This window comes from Myotis daubentonii, chromosome 2, assembly GCF_963259705.1.
Source record: "Myotis daubentonii chromosome 2, mMyoDau2.1, whole genome shotgun sequence".
NCBI lineage: Eukaryota > Metazoa > Chordata > Mammalia > Chiroptera > Vespertilionidae > Myotis > Myotis daubentonii.
The window spans coordinates 98,597,820-98,613,740 of record NC_081841.1 but is presented as its reverse complement, the minus strand read 5'-3'; the positions used below and the strand labels follow the sequence as shown (position 1 = coordinate 98,613,740).

The 15,921-nt window shown below is 40.9% G+C and overlaps 1 non-coding gene across 1 annotated transcript; it reads left to right on the top strand.

The window, feature by feature from the left end:
• Nucleotides 1–5,902: 5,902 nt before the first annotated feature.
• On the top strand, nt 5,903–5,990 carry LOC132228983 (small nucleolar RNA SNORD35). Its single transcript, XR_009451567.1, has one exon. It is a non-coding gene; the product is annotated as a small nucleolar RNA SNORD35 (small nucleolar RNA).
• The last annotated feature ends 9,931 nt before the right edge of the window (nt 5,991–15,921 follow it).

The window sequence follows — 15,921 nt, the reverse complement described above, 5'->3', positions numbered from 1 at the left end:
GCACATTTAGGGGAGTTCTTAGGGGAGGATCTTAGAATATTCATCAGCTTTATGCTGATGTATCAAAATGAGGTTTATTCTTGTAACTTCATCTGTCCTTGGGTGTGCTTGGCAAATGGCACTAATTGGATTTCTGCTATCTGTCTCCCTGAATAGGGTGATTTAAGCTATTTACCCTCTGGTTGGGGAGGAGAAGTGCAAACAACTTGCTTTTAAGTGTCTCTGGTTTAGGGAAGGTAGGATTTACTAGATGGCTGCAAACTGCTTGTTTAACTGTCTCCGTTTCCCTATTTTGCTTGTTCTGGCTTATTGGCCTGTCTCATGAGAAAACCCACCCAGAGCCACCCTGCGGACTCAGAACTGGTGCTAGATACCAGCAAGGGCCCATTTTGCCCCACTGGCTCCCCGCTTTGCATTAGGTGAACTCGAGTGAGTTTTTCCTCGGAATCCCAGACCTTCTTGCTTTAAGTAGCAGGTCCTAACTTTATTTGACCTGTTCTTAGAAAATCATCAAGCCCTGGCAGGGTAGCTCAGTTGGTTAGAGCATCGCCCTGATACCACAATGTTGTGGGTTTGATGCCGGGTCAGAGCACATACAAGAATCAACCAATGAATGCATAAGTAAGTGGAACAACAAATCTATGTCTCTCTCTCTCTCTCTCTCTCTCTCTCTCTCTCTCTCTCTCTCCCCCTTAGTCTCTAAAATCAATTTTTTAAAATCATCAAAATGAATAAGGGTTGAGAATCTTTGCTGGTTAAATGAGAGACCCAATTCTTTTTAGCTCCAAAATAGATATGACACTTGCTTTCCCAGCCGGAATAGCCAGTGGGGTGACAATAGTTGTTGCAGATTCTCGAATTCGAGTGGTGAGATGGGCTCCTTAAGGCATCCAGTAAGGTAACACACTGAAACCTAAAAAGCCAGCAGAAGGGAGAGTTCTTCATGAGGGGCAAAATGCCCTGAGGGAAGGGTCTGCCTTGGGAAGCATCACAGTTCTGGGGGCATCCAGTAAATTCTCACTGGCCCTGGCTCAGGTATTCTCAGGTGAGTAAGAATTTTTGTGGGGTTCATAAGGAAAAATTTCCTCCAGGGCATGAAACAGTCCTACAGGGTGTAGACAGAAAGTGACCTCACAGGGTGATCTGATCATAAATTCCTGACGAGGCAGGACCAGGTGGGTAGTCATGCCCCACACCTGTAAGTTCCTTAGGAAAGGCTTAAGCAAGCCTTGTCCATTGTTCCTGTGCATCTAGGTTAACATGCCTTTGAAATGCCTGCTTTCAGACCTCTTCTAAAGCATGACCACATCTAGAGAGCACATAATCTTCTTGACTGTCCTGTAATTTGATCCTTGCCTTGCTTTCTCCCTCCTTCATGTAATCATCCTTATGTTCCCTTCTTAATTTCAAATGCATAGAAAAGCTACAACCTGATTTCTTGGAAGGTTTATGTTTGTCTGTGGAGATCTTGTTTCTAGGCATAGCCTCTGTGGCTCAGTAAATTATTATAAAAATTCTCAACAAGCTAGGATGTACTTAGGTTTGACAAGGGATAGTCACTGCATTTGAATCATCTGGAGATGTGCACATACTGGTAAAGGCTGCTTCTTCCTAGAACTTTGTTGAGACCCTACAGATCTCACAGGAAAATCACGCCTTTGAGCCGAAGGACAGTCAGTCTCCCATTAGTACTAAGATGGCCAAGAAAAGGACCCTTTGGTACTTCTACATTAATATTTTGTGTGCACAATTAGAAAAAGCTTGCTATAAAATGGATCAGCCTATGATGTCAGCCCAATTCTTTTAAGGTATTAACAACAGCTGTCCTTATTTTAAAGGGAGAAGGTAATTTGAAACTGGGCTCGTTAAGGACAGATATAAACTCTAAGTGCCTCCAAAACAAAATTTAGATCCAACTAATCTTATATAAACTAGTGAGTTTCTTCCAAAACAGTTTTGATACAACTATTCATGGCTAAAATGTCTCTGCATCTATCTGCATGTATCTATCCATATTGTTAATGTGCCCTAGCTGGTTTGGCTCAGTGGATAGAGCATCCGCCTGTGGACTGAAGGGTCCTGGGTTTGATTCCAGTCAAGGGCACATGCCCAGGTTGTGGGCTTGGTCTCCAGTAGGGGGCGTGCAGGAGGCAGCCAATCAACGATTCTCATCATTGGTGTTTCTAACCCCTCCCTTTTCCTTCCTCTCTGAAATCAATAAAAATATATTTAAAAATAAATAAATAAATATGAAATAACTTTTTACCTTCAGATGATATTATTAAAATTAATTTAAAATCAGGCCCTTGTAAGCATTTTTAAAATTCTCGGAAATAGAAACTAACTAGTGCTTTTCAAGTTCACATGATCTAAGATTAATTCTTAGTAAACAAAAGCTAGTTTAAGTTTGGTGATTTAAGTAGAACAGACACCTCTTTCAAGTTGTTGATATAAGTGTAATATTTATATTTTACCCAAGTTTACAAAAATAAGTTCATATTAATAACTGACTTTGATGTCTGTGAAATATGTCTAGAGGTTATAAAATGTCTTCATAAATCTGCTAAGATAAAGAATGCTAATTATTTACTTCTTGTTTTCATCTAGAAATTGAGAGGGTTTATTTTCTTTTTCATTGTTTTCTTAGAAATTGGTGCTTTAAGGATTAAAATCTCAGTATATGTAAGAATAACTTTAGGGTGTTCCAGAAGTGTCATTGGAGTACATAAAAAGATTTGTTTTTATGCTAAATTGCAAGGAAGCTTTGTAAAATAGGTGATTAAAAAAACTTCTATGGTATATTGTTTAGGGAAACAGTGGTTGTAAATTAAATATCCCATAGGAGACCCAAGATGGAAGTTTGGTTCCTCCAGTCTCCCTTGAAAATCCCATTTTTTTCAATTGTTTTGATGTTTAAGTCATGAGGGACCACATATACCATGGTGCTCCCATAAGATTATAATGGAACTAAAAAATTCCTATCACCTAATGAGGTCATAAATCATAGACCTCTAAATGTTGTATCACAATGCATTACACACATACCATTGTGATACAGTTGCCTATAGTATTTGGTATAGTAATATGCTGTATGAGTTTGTGGCCTAGGAAATGTAGGGAAACAGAATTTGTCACCCCAAAATATGTCTTTTTGGGTTAGAATTCTTTTAGGCCAGTTAGTTTGTTAATCCTCACCCAACAATATTTTTCCATTGATTTTAGAGAGAGTGGAAGGGAGGGGGAGAGACAGAGAGAGAGAGAGAAACATCGATATACCAGAAAGAGAGACACATCAATTGGTTGCCTCCTACATGCACCCTGACAGGGGCTGGGGATCGAGCCTACAACCAAGGTAAGTGCCCTTGAATGGAATCGAATCCAAGACCCTTTAGTCCTCCAGCCAATTCTCTATCCACTGAGCCAAACAGCTAGGACCAGGCCAGTTAATTTTAAGAAATAGCAGACATGTATGGCCAGCGTGGCTCAGTGGTTGGGTGTCAACCTATGAACCAGGAGATCTGGGTTTGATTCTTGGTCTGGGCACAGGCCCGGTTACAGGCTCGATCCCCAGTAGGAGGCATGCAGGATGCAGCTGATCAATGATTCTTCTCATTTATGTTTTATCTCCCTCTCTCCCTCCCTTTCTCTGAAATCAATAAAAATATATTTAAAAAGAAACAGCAGACAAGCTCTAACAACCAAGTAAAAGTTACCCTGGTTCATAGGTCAATGCTCACCCACTGAGCCAAGCTGGCCAGGCCGATGTTGAAACTTTTTAATGGGCTTATTGACCATTCTTATCTTTACTCTTGTGATATACCTGTTTAAATGTTTTGCCTATTTCAACAATTTGCGTTTTTTTTCCCTTCTGATTATTGAATTGTAAGAGTTCTGTGCATATTAAGTACTTTCCCAAAATAAAAAACAAACAAAAATTTTTATTAATTTTGAGAGAGAGAAAGAAGAAGGAGAGAGAGAGAGAGAGAGAAACATAAAAAAGCTGCCTCCGGCACTACCCCTACCGGGGATGGAGCCCACACAACCTGAGCATGTGCCCTGACCAGGAATCAAACCGGCAATCTTTTGTTGCACAGAACAATGCCCAACCAACTGAACCACACCAGCCAGGGCAGAAAAAATATTTTTAAGAACTCCAGGGTTGTATGATATTTCAAAGTTATAACGGATTGTTTCCATTTAGTCTCTCACTTGCTACAAGAATAGAAACAAAAAAGATTTTATTACTTTAAAAATATAGAGTAGCCGAAACCGGTTTGGCTCAGTGGATTCTAGAGCGTCGGCCTGCGGACTGAAGGGTCCCAGGTTCGATTCCGGTCAAGGGCATGTACCTGGGTTGTGGGCACATCCCCAGTGGGAGATGTGCAGGAGGCAGCTGATCAATGTTTCTCTCTCATCGATGTTTCTAACTTTCTATCTCTCTCCCTTCCTCTCTGTGAAAAACCAATAAAATATATTTAAAAAATATAGAGAGAGTAAAGAAGCTTTGGTGGGGAGAATAGGAAATAGGAGTTAAAATCAGCCTGGCTGGTGTGGTTCAGTGGATTGAACATAATCCTATGCACCAAGAGGTCGCTGGTTCGATTCCTGGTCAGGGCACTTGGCTGGGTTTCAGGCTCAATCCCCAGTAGGGCGTGTAAAGGAGGTAGATGATTGGTATTTACTTCTCAAAGGTGTTTTAAAGTATGTTTTTATTGATTTCAGAGAGGAAGGAAGAGGGAGAGACAGAGAGAGAGAAACATCAATGATAGAGAATCATTGATCTGCTGCTTCCAGCAGGCCCCCGCATGCCCCCACTGGGGATCGAGTCCGCAACCCAGGCATGTGCCCTGACCAGGAATGGAACCATGACCTGGTTCATAGGTTGACACTCAACACTGAGCCATGCCAGCCAGGCTCATCGATGTTTTTAATCTCCCTCTCCCTTCCTCTGTCTCTAAAATCAATAAAAACATATATTTTTAATAAGAAGTTAAAATCAATAAAGAAAAAGTTTTATAAGTAATTTCAAAGTACCTTTTAAATAAGGAAAAATTCAAGACAGCATTTGTTCTGCTTAGTGACTACTTAAGGAATAACTTACACACAGAAACTGTGAGAAAAAGAAGAGCATTTTTTTTAGCCAAACTTCAAAATCCATAACTTAATGAGGTTTATTAACCTTGAACTATCTTAATGATATACAGTTAAATTCAGAATTTACAACCAAGTGCTTAGGGTAACTTGATAAAAGTATTTCTTCACGTTACTCAGGATGAACTACTGAGCCCTTGGTGTTGCAATTCGGTCAAGTGACAATTTGCAGAAATAAGTTTCAAGAACTGGCAGGCATTTGGTGTTGAGGAAACCGAACTGGCCCTATGAATGTGACCAAATAGTCACTGAGGGTGAGACTGTGGAATTAGCATTGTTCGAATAGCTTTATTTGTCTGATATCCCCGCCACGCCCCCCCCTCACCCCGCCCTTTTCTGTTGTGTTTGAAGGAAAAACAAACTGGTTTAGAAAAGGGGGCTCTGACAGAAAAGACATAATTCCTGTAGAAAAAGTGCCCAGACAATCAAAAGTCTTACTCCTTCCTCTTGAACTTTCTCTTTGTTAAATAATTTATATGCCTTGGGTATCATCAATCAAGTTTAACCACGCCTGGGGGCCAGCTGACAGGTCCCAAACAAACACAGAATTGGAAAGGAAAGGGAAGAAAGAATAATAAAGAGTGTGAGCCCTTAGCTTGGTTGGTTAGAGCATTGCCTTGATACACCAAGGTTGTGGGTTCAATCCCCCATCAGGGCACATACAAGAATCAACCAATGAATGGATAAATAAGTGGAACAACAAATCGATGTTTCTCTCTCCCTCCCTTTTTCTCCCTAAAATCAATAAATAGGCAGGTGATGTCTATTTTCACGATGGTCTTCAGATGCCTGTGACAGGCACTGCTGAGAAAGCCAATTGGTAGAACTGATGCCAGAAAAAAAGAAAAAAAAATCAATAAATAAAAATTAAAAAAATTTTTTTTTAAGAATAAAGAGTGTGAAAGAGCAGAAAAGAAAGCCCTTAGTGCAAGGTAGATGCTCTCAGCTGCCTCCTATAGCTACCTAGGAAAGCAAGCCAAATACTTTTAAAATACAGAATTGCTTTTTCCACTTCCCAAGCAAATGAAGAAAATAGGTTTTCAAACTTTTATGTACAAAACCAACCTCTGGGAATCTTGTTAAGATTGTTGGTTCCCAAACGTTATCCCCAGAGATTCCAATTCACTAATCCTCTGGTAGGACCCAGAAATCAGGCCTTCACCAGTCAGATTTCAGAGATTCTGATGTTATGGGCTCCTCACAGGCTGGGCTTCATGGACCCACAGCCTGTGCAATTGCACAGGGCTCTGTACTCAAAAGGACCCCACACTAGGTTTAATGCTCTTTCATCGCAGACTTGAAGTTCTTAATAACTTTGAACAAGAGGCCTCTTGTTTATACGGGTCTTGCAAGTTACGTAGCTGGTCTTGTCCCCATGGGCCACATTTAAAAAATACACTGCAGCCCTAACCGGTTTGGCTCAGTGGATAGAGCGTCGGCCTGCGGACTGAAGGGTCCCAGGTTCGATTCCGGTCAAGGGCATGTACCTTGGTTGCAGGCACATCCCCAGTAGGGGGTGTGCAGGAGGCAGCAGATCGATGTTTCTAACTCTCTATCCCTCTCCCTTCCTCTCTGTAAAAAAGACAATAGAAATAAAAAAATAAAAAACACACTGCAGCCCAGGCGGCATGGCTCAGTGGTTGAGCATTGATCTATGAACCAGGAAGTCACGGTTTGATTCCTGGTCAGGGCACATGCCTGGGTTGTGGGCTGTATCCTCAGTGTGGGGCGTGCAGGAGGCAGCCAATCAATGATTCTGTCTAATCTGTGATGTTTCTATCTCTCTCTCCCTCTCCCTTCTTCTCTGAAATCAATAATAAAAAAAAAATTTAAAAATACACTATCTCACAGTGGTTAGAGCCTTGGCAGAAGTGTTGCAGATTGGATTCCTGGTCAAGGGCACGTACCTGGGTTGCAGGAGGCAACCAATTGATGTGTCTCTCTCATCTCTCTCTCTCTCTCTCTCTCTCTCTCTCTCTCTCTCTCCCTTCTATTCTCTCTAAAAATCAATGGAAAAAATATCCTCGGTTGAGGATTAACAAAAAAATAAAAAACACACAGCAATAGGCATGTTCTCCCTCTTGGGAACATGCCCATGCTTTCCCTATCCCCCCCACGATCCCCCCTCCCCCCCCTCCCCCCCCCCCCCCCCCCCCCGCCGCCCCCAAGGACGTTGTTACCTCTGCGTTTTTCTCTCCTAAACTACAAGGGCCTGTCTAGTACCTCTAAATAAACTTTCTCTTATAATTTAAAAAAGTATTAAATTAATTACACTGCCATAGGAGTTAGGCCTTAGGCTTCAGTCTTCCACTCTCGAAAAGATTCAAGCAATGATCTATAGATCTATTGGATTTTAAGTCTGCTAGACAGCCAGCATCTGAATAAAATAGCTTGACACAATTTCTACTGGGCACTCTTGGGTTAGGAGTTCCCCAAGTGGCTGTTTCCAGAGGCAGAGCCCAGAGAGAGAAGCAGCCATGGTAGAAAGCAGATTCCTAGGGGCAGGCATGTGAGAATTGGCAGTTATTTGTGCAAGAAAGGGATCAAGAAAAATAAGGGGGGAAAGGAAAAAAGGAGAGACCTCAAAAATAATACATGGGGAAAAGAAATCACTCTCAGGCATTTGAGAAGGCAAAATTGACCCAACAAAGGTAAACAGATAACCCTGAAATTCAATTATCTAAAGAAAGCTTTGGTCATGTAAAGCTAGGAAAAGTTAAAAACCTTCGGAACAAATTCTAACCTAATCTAATTCGACTAACCCTTTCAGCAGTGGAAGTCTGTATGTGGAAATGACGACTTAAGTAAATTGTTTCTCTAATTATATGTGGTAGAACTGGACGAGAGAAGCTTTAGGATAGCTAATCAAAAGTTAACATTTCCCCATTCATCATTTATTACTGGTAGAGCATCAACAATGTGCATTTCGTGGGATAAAATAAACCACAGAACCATTGTAATGAATCAGTTCCATCCATGCTGAAAAATAGAATCAGTATACATTTTAGTGAAATTTAAAAAGCAAATTGTTTTTGCTACTCTAATTCAACCTAATTCATCTCAGAAGTCAAGTCAGATTCTCCAGGCTTAAGAGTCTGGCTGGCCTTAAACAGAACGAGAAGGAAAAAGCTATCTTAGCAATACCTGGAATGGTCAGCTGGTTATTCAATATTTCTTGTAGTAGTTCATTTTCATTCACTCTTTAGTTAGTGTTTAGTGGCTTTAGGAAGGTTTAAGTCATCACAATTTTCACCATTAGTATCATCAATGCCACAACTATGTAATAATTGTAATAACAATAGTTAATATAGAAAGAATACTATATGCTGAGCATTTTCTGAATTATATATATACAATAGCACGATGTCACGGGGTTGTGGTGAGGATTACATACATATATATGGCATAGTACTGATGTTATCTCCATTTTACAGGCGAGGAAACTGAAGCAGAGAGGTGAAGTTACTTGCTTAAGACCACACAGCTATTAAACAGCAGAGCCAGGACTCAAACAGAAGGACTATAACTACTAATTTCCCAAGAACTTAACCACTAGACCAATAGCGACTCTGTAGTGAGTAAAGCAAACAGAGTCGCTATTAACATTTTCAGAAGAAATAAATATATACAACATATTTACAAGTTGCCAGAAGAATGCCCCTGCTCCTCTAAGAGTGTACATTTATGTGTATGACTCAATCCCAGGTAAAGGATGCCTATTCCAGGCATTGGTTGCTTAAAATTGTAAACCAGCTATCACTATTAAAAATTTTATTTTTTTTAATCTAATAGCTCTAGGAAGTGTAGACCTCAGAGCAATAATAAAACTGTAAGCCTTACACTTGCACCGTGTCATCAAATCCAAGAACTGGTAATATACATATGAAAGTTTTAAAATACATTTTTTATTGATTTCAGAGAGGAAGGAAGTGGGAGAGAGAGAGCGAAACATCAATGATGATAGAGAATCATTGCTCAGCTGCCTCTTGCACACCCACCACTGGGGATAGAGGCCGCAACCCAGGAATGTACCCTGACCAGAAATCAAACCTCGACCTTTCACAGGTTGATGCTCAACAAGTGAGCTATGCTGGCCCGGCAAGAAGGCTTTATTTATAGTCACAGAGGTAGAAGAAGTGAGCTGTAAAAGAAATTTGCTCAGGAAACAAGTTACAGAGGCAAAAGAAGGGCCCTTGGAGCTTAGGAGAAAGAGAGAAAAAGAACATACCTATGGGGAAGGGGAGAGAGAAAGGCATGGGCATGGTCCCTGGAGAGAACCGCAAAGAATAAGCCAGTCAGTGAAAGATAAATACCACATGATCTCACTCATTTGTGGAATATAAAGAACATTATAAACTGATGAACAAAAATAGATACAGAGGCAAAGAAGCATCGAACAGACTGTCAAACTACAGCGGGAAGGCCGGGGAGGGTTGGGAGGGTAAGAGATCAATCGAAGGACTTGTATGCATGCATATAAGCATAACCAATGGACACAAGACCCTGGGTTGGGGGAGGTGGTGAAGGCATGTGCTGGAGGATAGGGGAGGCCGGTGGGGAGGTCAATGGGAAAAACAGAAGACATATGTACTACTATTTGTAATACTTTAAACAGTAAAATAAAATTTAAAAAAGAAAAAAAGAACTGGCTACTTTTAAATAACAAACATTACAGGTTTTCATCAACTGCCAAATTATTTCAAGGTGGAAGAGTAAATCACAGTAGTTTCCAGCATATAACATGGTGCTTGGCTTGTACTGAGTGCTCAATAAATGTTGATAGAGAGAAGGGAAGGTAGAAAAGGAAGGCAAAATTGTCTTAAAGTCTTTTAGTAGTGTCTAAGTGTGATTTCAAAATATCATTCAACTTTTTTAAATAGCATTCACTCATTCATTCATTTAACAATATTTATTGAATATTTACTATGTAATAAGAGCTATGCTAGACATCAAGGGTATGAATTTAAAAGTTACTATGGAATAAACACACCAAAAGTAAAATATGTGAAAATCCAGTTGTCACATAATGAGTAAAACTAGCAATTAAAGAAGCACACAAAGGAATAGGTAAAGGTTGAAAGCAAAATCAATATAGATGTTGCAAATTTGGTGAGGGAACTGCATATTTGCCTTTACTTTCCAGATTCTTTCTTCCCTAATAACCCCCTCTCTCCACACCGACATCTTAATCACCCATTCTCAGAATCAAGTTATTCAAGTTCTGCAATAAATTTCTTAGCTTCATAGACCTACTGCTTTTCACTAGTTCACTCATCAAATAAATACTAAATGTGGCATCTCTAAATAGCTCATGTTCCTTTAAATTTAGCCAATTAAGAAACAAGTTATAACACAATCCACAACTATTTTGGGGAAGAGAAACTCACACACAGGAAACATGAAAATAACCTTAGAACATACCAGAGTTGTGTGAAAACAAGTGCAGATCAAGACAATATTTAATTTATATTGCCACCATGCCAATTGGATATCAAGCCCAGTAGGGAAAGGTGATTGAATTGGCCTATTAAGAAATTTGGAGGTGGGCCCTGGCAAGTTGCTTCGTGGTTAGAGCATTGGCCCTTAGACCAAAAGGTCACGGGTTCAATTTCTGATCAAGGGCATGTACCTCAATTGCAGGCTTGATCCCCAACCCCAGATGGGGTGCGAATAGGAGGCAACCAATCAATGTGTCTCTCTCACATTGATGTTTCTCTCTCTCTCTCTTCCCCACCTCTCTCCCCTCCACTCTCTTTTAAAAAAAAATAAATGGAAAAAATATCCTCAGGTAAGAATAAAAATTAATTAAAAAAAGAAATTTGGAGATGGAAAGTCCAAAGAAATGATTATAGAATATCTTGTTAACAATAGAAGCAAACAGTAGAAGACTACTTAAAACTCTGCTGATGCTAAAAATAGTTGTTGGATCTCTCTGTTTTATTCTACTTTCCCTGTTTTAAAACCATTTTTTCAAACCACACTGATACATGCTTTTCAAGCCTGGGTTTGGCCACAGGAGAGCTCCAGCTGGTTCAAGACATTTTATAAATAGCATGTCTAAGAGTTTATAATGCCACTCCATTGGGAAGTGACTTAGCTCTAGAGAATGCGGTCACATGTTTATATTGGCTTCTTCTCTTAACCCCAGTTTGGTTAATAACTACAATTATGCTTTTGTCAATTTAACAGCTCGGAACCTTTGTCAGACATTACCCCTGTTATGTGCCTTCATACTTCCTTTTAAAACATATTTTATTGATTTCAGAGAGATGAAGAGAGAGGGAGAGATAGAAACATCAATGAGGAGAAAGAATCATTGGTTGGCTGCCTCCTGCACACCCCACACTGGGGATGGAGCCCTCAACCTGGGGATGGAGCCCTCAACCATGTACCCTGATGGGGAATCGAACCGTCACCTCCTAGTTCATAGGTCAATGCTCAATCACTGAGCCACACAGGCCAGGCTAGAATATTATTGACTATATTCCCTAGATGTACTTTACATCCCCATGTCTATTCTGTAACAACCAATTTGTACTTCTTAATTTCTTCACCTTTTTCATGCATCCACCTTCAACCCCCTTCACATCTGGCAACCAACAAAAAGTTCTCTGTATGTATGAGTCTGTTTCTGTTATACTGTCCACTTTGTTTGTAGATTCAATTGTTGATAGATATCTATTTTGCCGGAAGCTGGTCCATCCTTGCTGCTTGACACAGTCGCTGCAGGAAAGAAACATCTGCACAGCATATGTTTCAAGGGACCTGGCGTATATAGCATACTGTTCTTAATATGTTTGCTCCCCTTAGCACTGTGTGTTTTAACCAAGGTCACCTCTCTGAGAAAGGTTGTTTCCCCAGGTAGGAATTTTTCCCTGAAGTCAGGGAGGGGATGAAACTCCTTAACTAAGTGCCAGGCGGGTAGTTAATCACTACAAACAATCATGCTTAAGCTACATAATCTTTACTCCCTGGAATGGAGATAAGAAACGCCCTAACCTTTGTAATAGAAATTGACAGGATTAAAATCAACTGGTATAAATACGGATGTAACAAGACAATAAACAGCAGAACCTCTCTGGAGATCCAGACCAGAACTTGGCTGGAGATCCTGGCTAGGCTGCTGATCAACTGAACGCTGTCTCTGTGTCATTCCTTCTTCGCCGACTCCGTCTACGCCTTTGGGAACCCCTGGACCTGCTGGGGTTGGACCCCGGCATATGGCGCCCGAACAGGGACCCCTAGGTAAGCGCCCCGCACTCAGGACGGATAGGACTCCACCATAGGAAAAGGGTGGATAGTCTTCGCCGACTCCGTCCACACCTTTGGGAACCCCTGGAAAAGGATTCCCCTAGGTAAGCCCCCCCCCATTGAGAACCCCCACACTCAGGACGGATAGGACTCCACCAGGGTGCTACAGACCCCCCTATAGAGGATAAGTAGGGTAAGAAGGTGGATAGTACAGAACTTAGATTGAGAAGATGTGCCATACTGAGTCCAAAGAAAGAAGACTCTGTATTGATCCTTAGATTGAGAAGATGTGCCATACTGAGTCCAAAGAAAGAAGACTCTGTATTGACCTTTAGATTAAGAAGATGTGCCACACTGAGTCTAAAGAAAAAAGACTCTGTATTGATCTTTTAACATATATGCTTGCTAGCAGAGGAATTAAGGTTACTCCCAGTCAGACAGAACATTTTTTTTTCCCCCCACTTTTATTTTATTTTTTTTTTATTTATTTTTTTTTTTATTGCTTAAAGTATTACAAAGGGTATTACATATGTATCCATTTTATCCCCCCGCCCTAGACAGTCCCCTAGCCTCCCCTATCACCCAGTGTCTTATGTCCATTGGTTATGCTTATATGCATGCATACAAGTCCTTTAGTTGATCTCTTACCCCCCTACCTCCTGCCCCCCAACCCTCCCCGGCCTTCCCGCTGCAGTTTGATAATCTGTTTGAGGCAGCTCTGCCTCTGTATCTATTATTGTTCAAAAGTTTATAATGGTCTCTATTGTCCATGAATGAGTGAGATCATGTGGTATTTTTCCTTTATTGACTGGCTTATTTCACTTAGCATAATGCTCTCCAGTTCCATCCATGACGTTGCAAATGGTAAGAGTTCCTTCCTTTTTACAGCAGCATAGTATTCCATCGTGTAGATGTACCACAGTTTTCTAATCCATTCATCTACTGATGGACACTTAGGCTGTTTCCAGATCTTAGCTATGGTGAATTGTGCTGCTATGAACATAGGGGTGGATATATCCTTTCTGATTGGTGTTTCTGGTTTCTTGGGATATATTCCTAGAAGTGGGATCACAGGGTCAAATGGGAGTTCCATTTTCAGTTTTTTAAGGAAACTCCATACTGTCTTCCATAGTGGCTGCACCAGTCTGCATTCCCACCAGCAGTACACAAGTGTTCCTTTTTCTCCACATCCTCTCCAGCACTTGTCGTTTGTTGATTTGTTGATGATAGCCAGTCTGACAGGTGTGAGATGGTACCTCATTGCTGTTTTGATTTGCATCTCTCGGATGATTAGTGACTTTGAGCATGTTTTCATATGTCTCTTGGCTTTCTGAATGTCCTCTTTTGAAAGGTGTCTATTTAGCAGACAGAACGTTTTATACAAGAAGTATGTCCATGCTTTTCTGAGGAAGGAAAGGTAAATGTAATGGCATGGGAGAAGTTAGGCCCAAGGAGCCTTATCCTTAACCCCACTGCAGCCTTTCCACCCTGGGAAAGTGCAGGATTGGCAAGCTCTCCCTGGGGTGATAGATCAGGACTCAGGTAATAGAGGAAAGCGCCAATCCTACTCTTAAAATGGATACAAGAGAACATTTCGGATTTTTCTTTTTAATGCCTGCTTTTAAAAAATAAAAAAGGGGGAATTTGCCGGGAGCTGGTCCATCCTTGCTGTTTCAAGGGACCTGGCATATATGGCATACTGTTCTTAATATGTTTGCTCCCCTTAGCGCTGTGTGTTTTAAACAAGGTCACCTCTCCGAGAAAGGTTGTTTCCCCAGGTAGGGATTTTTCCCTGAAGTCAGGGAGGGGATAAAACCCCTCAACTAAGTGCCAGGCGGGTAATTAATCACTTTAACTACGAACAATCATGCTTAAGCTACATAATCTTTACTCCCTGGAATGGAGATAAGAAACACCCTAACCTTTGTAATAGAGATTGATAGGATTGGAATAAACTGGTATAAATACAGATGTAACAAGACAGAAAGAGACAGAACTCAGAACACAGAACTCAGGAGACAGACTTAGAAGAGAGAACCTACAGACAGAACCTACACAGAACCTACAGACAGAAGAACTTTGCTGGAGAGAACATGGCAAAAGATCCTGGACTGAACCTGACTACAGAAATATGGCAAGAGAACCTGACTAGAACCTGGTGACCGAACCTGGCTGGAGATCTCAGACAGAACCTGGCTGGAGATCCTAAGCAGAACCTCTCTGGAGATCCAGACCAGAACTTGGCTGGAGATCCTGGCTGGAGATCCTGGCTAGGCTGCTGATCAACTGAACACTGTCTCCGTGTCCTTCCTTCTTCGCCGACTCCGTCTACACCTTTGGGGACCCCTGGACTCGCTGGGGTTGGACCCCGGCAGTATTTATTGCAATTTTACTGTTCATCTTTCTTATCTCTTTTTGTCTCCTTCTTAAAGAAGACCTTTTAACATTTCATGTAATACTGCTTTGGTGGTGATGAATTCCTTTAGCTTTTTCTTGTCTGGGAAGCTCTTTATCTGACCTTCAAGTCTAAATGATGGCTTTGCAGAGTAGAGTAATCTTTGTTGCAGGTCCTTGCTTTTCATCACTTTGAATATTTCTTGCTACCCCCTTCTGGCCTACAAAGTTTCTGTTGAGATATCAGCTGCCAGTCATATGGGTCTTCCTTGTAGGTAACTAACTGCTTTTCTCTTGTAGCTTTTAAGATTCTGTTTGTCTTTAACCTTTTGCATTTTTAATTATGATGTGTCTTGGTGTGGGCCTCTTTGGGTTCATCTTGTTTGGGACTCTCTGTGCTTCCTGGACTTGTATGTCTGTTTCTTTCACCAGGTAAGGGAAGTTTTCTGTCATTTTTCCAAATAGGTTTTCAATTTCCTGCTCCCTCTCTTCTCCTTACAATACCCCTATGATGCAAATGTTGGTATGCTTGAAGTTGTCCCAGAGGATCCTTACACTACCTTTTTTATGGGAGGGAGGATTCTTTTTTCTTTTTGCTGTTCTGATTGGGTATTTTTTGCTTCCTCATACTCCAAATTGCTGATTTGATTCTCTGTGTCCTCTACTCTACTGTTGAGTCCCTGTAATTATTCTTTATTTCAGTTAGTATAGTCCTAATTTCTAACTGGTTCTCTCTCTTTTTTTTTTTATGCTGTTGAGGTCCTCACTAAGTTCCTTAAACATCTTTATAATCAGAATTTTTAACTCTACGTCTAGTAGATTGCTTATCTCCATTTTGTTTAGGTTTTTTGTTTTATTTTGTTTTGTTAATCCTCAAAGGAGGATATTTTCCCATTGATTTTTAGGGAGAGTGGAAGAGAGAGAGAAAGACAGAGAGAAACATTGATGTGAGAGAAACACATTGATTGGTTGCCTCCTGCACAAGCCCCAACCAGGGCCTGGGCCAGGGAGGAGCCTAAAACCAAGGTATGTGCCCTTGACTGGAATCAAACCTGGGACTTTTTGTTCCGTAGGCCAATGCTCTATCCACTGAGCCAAACTGGCTAGGGCTTGTTTAGTGTTTTT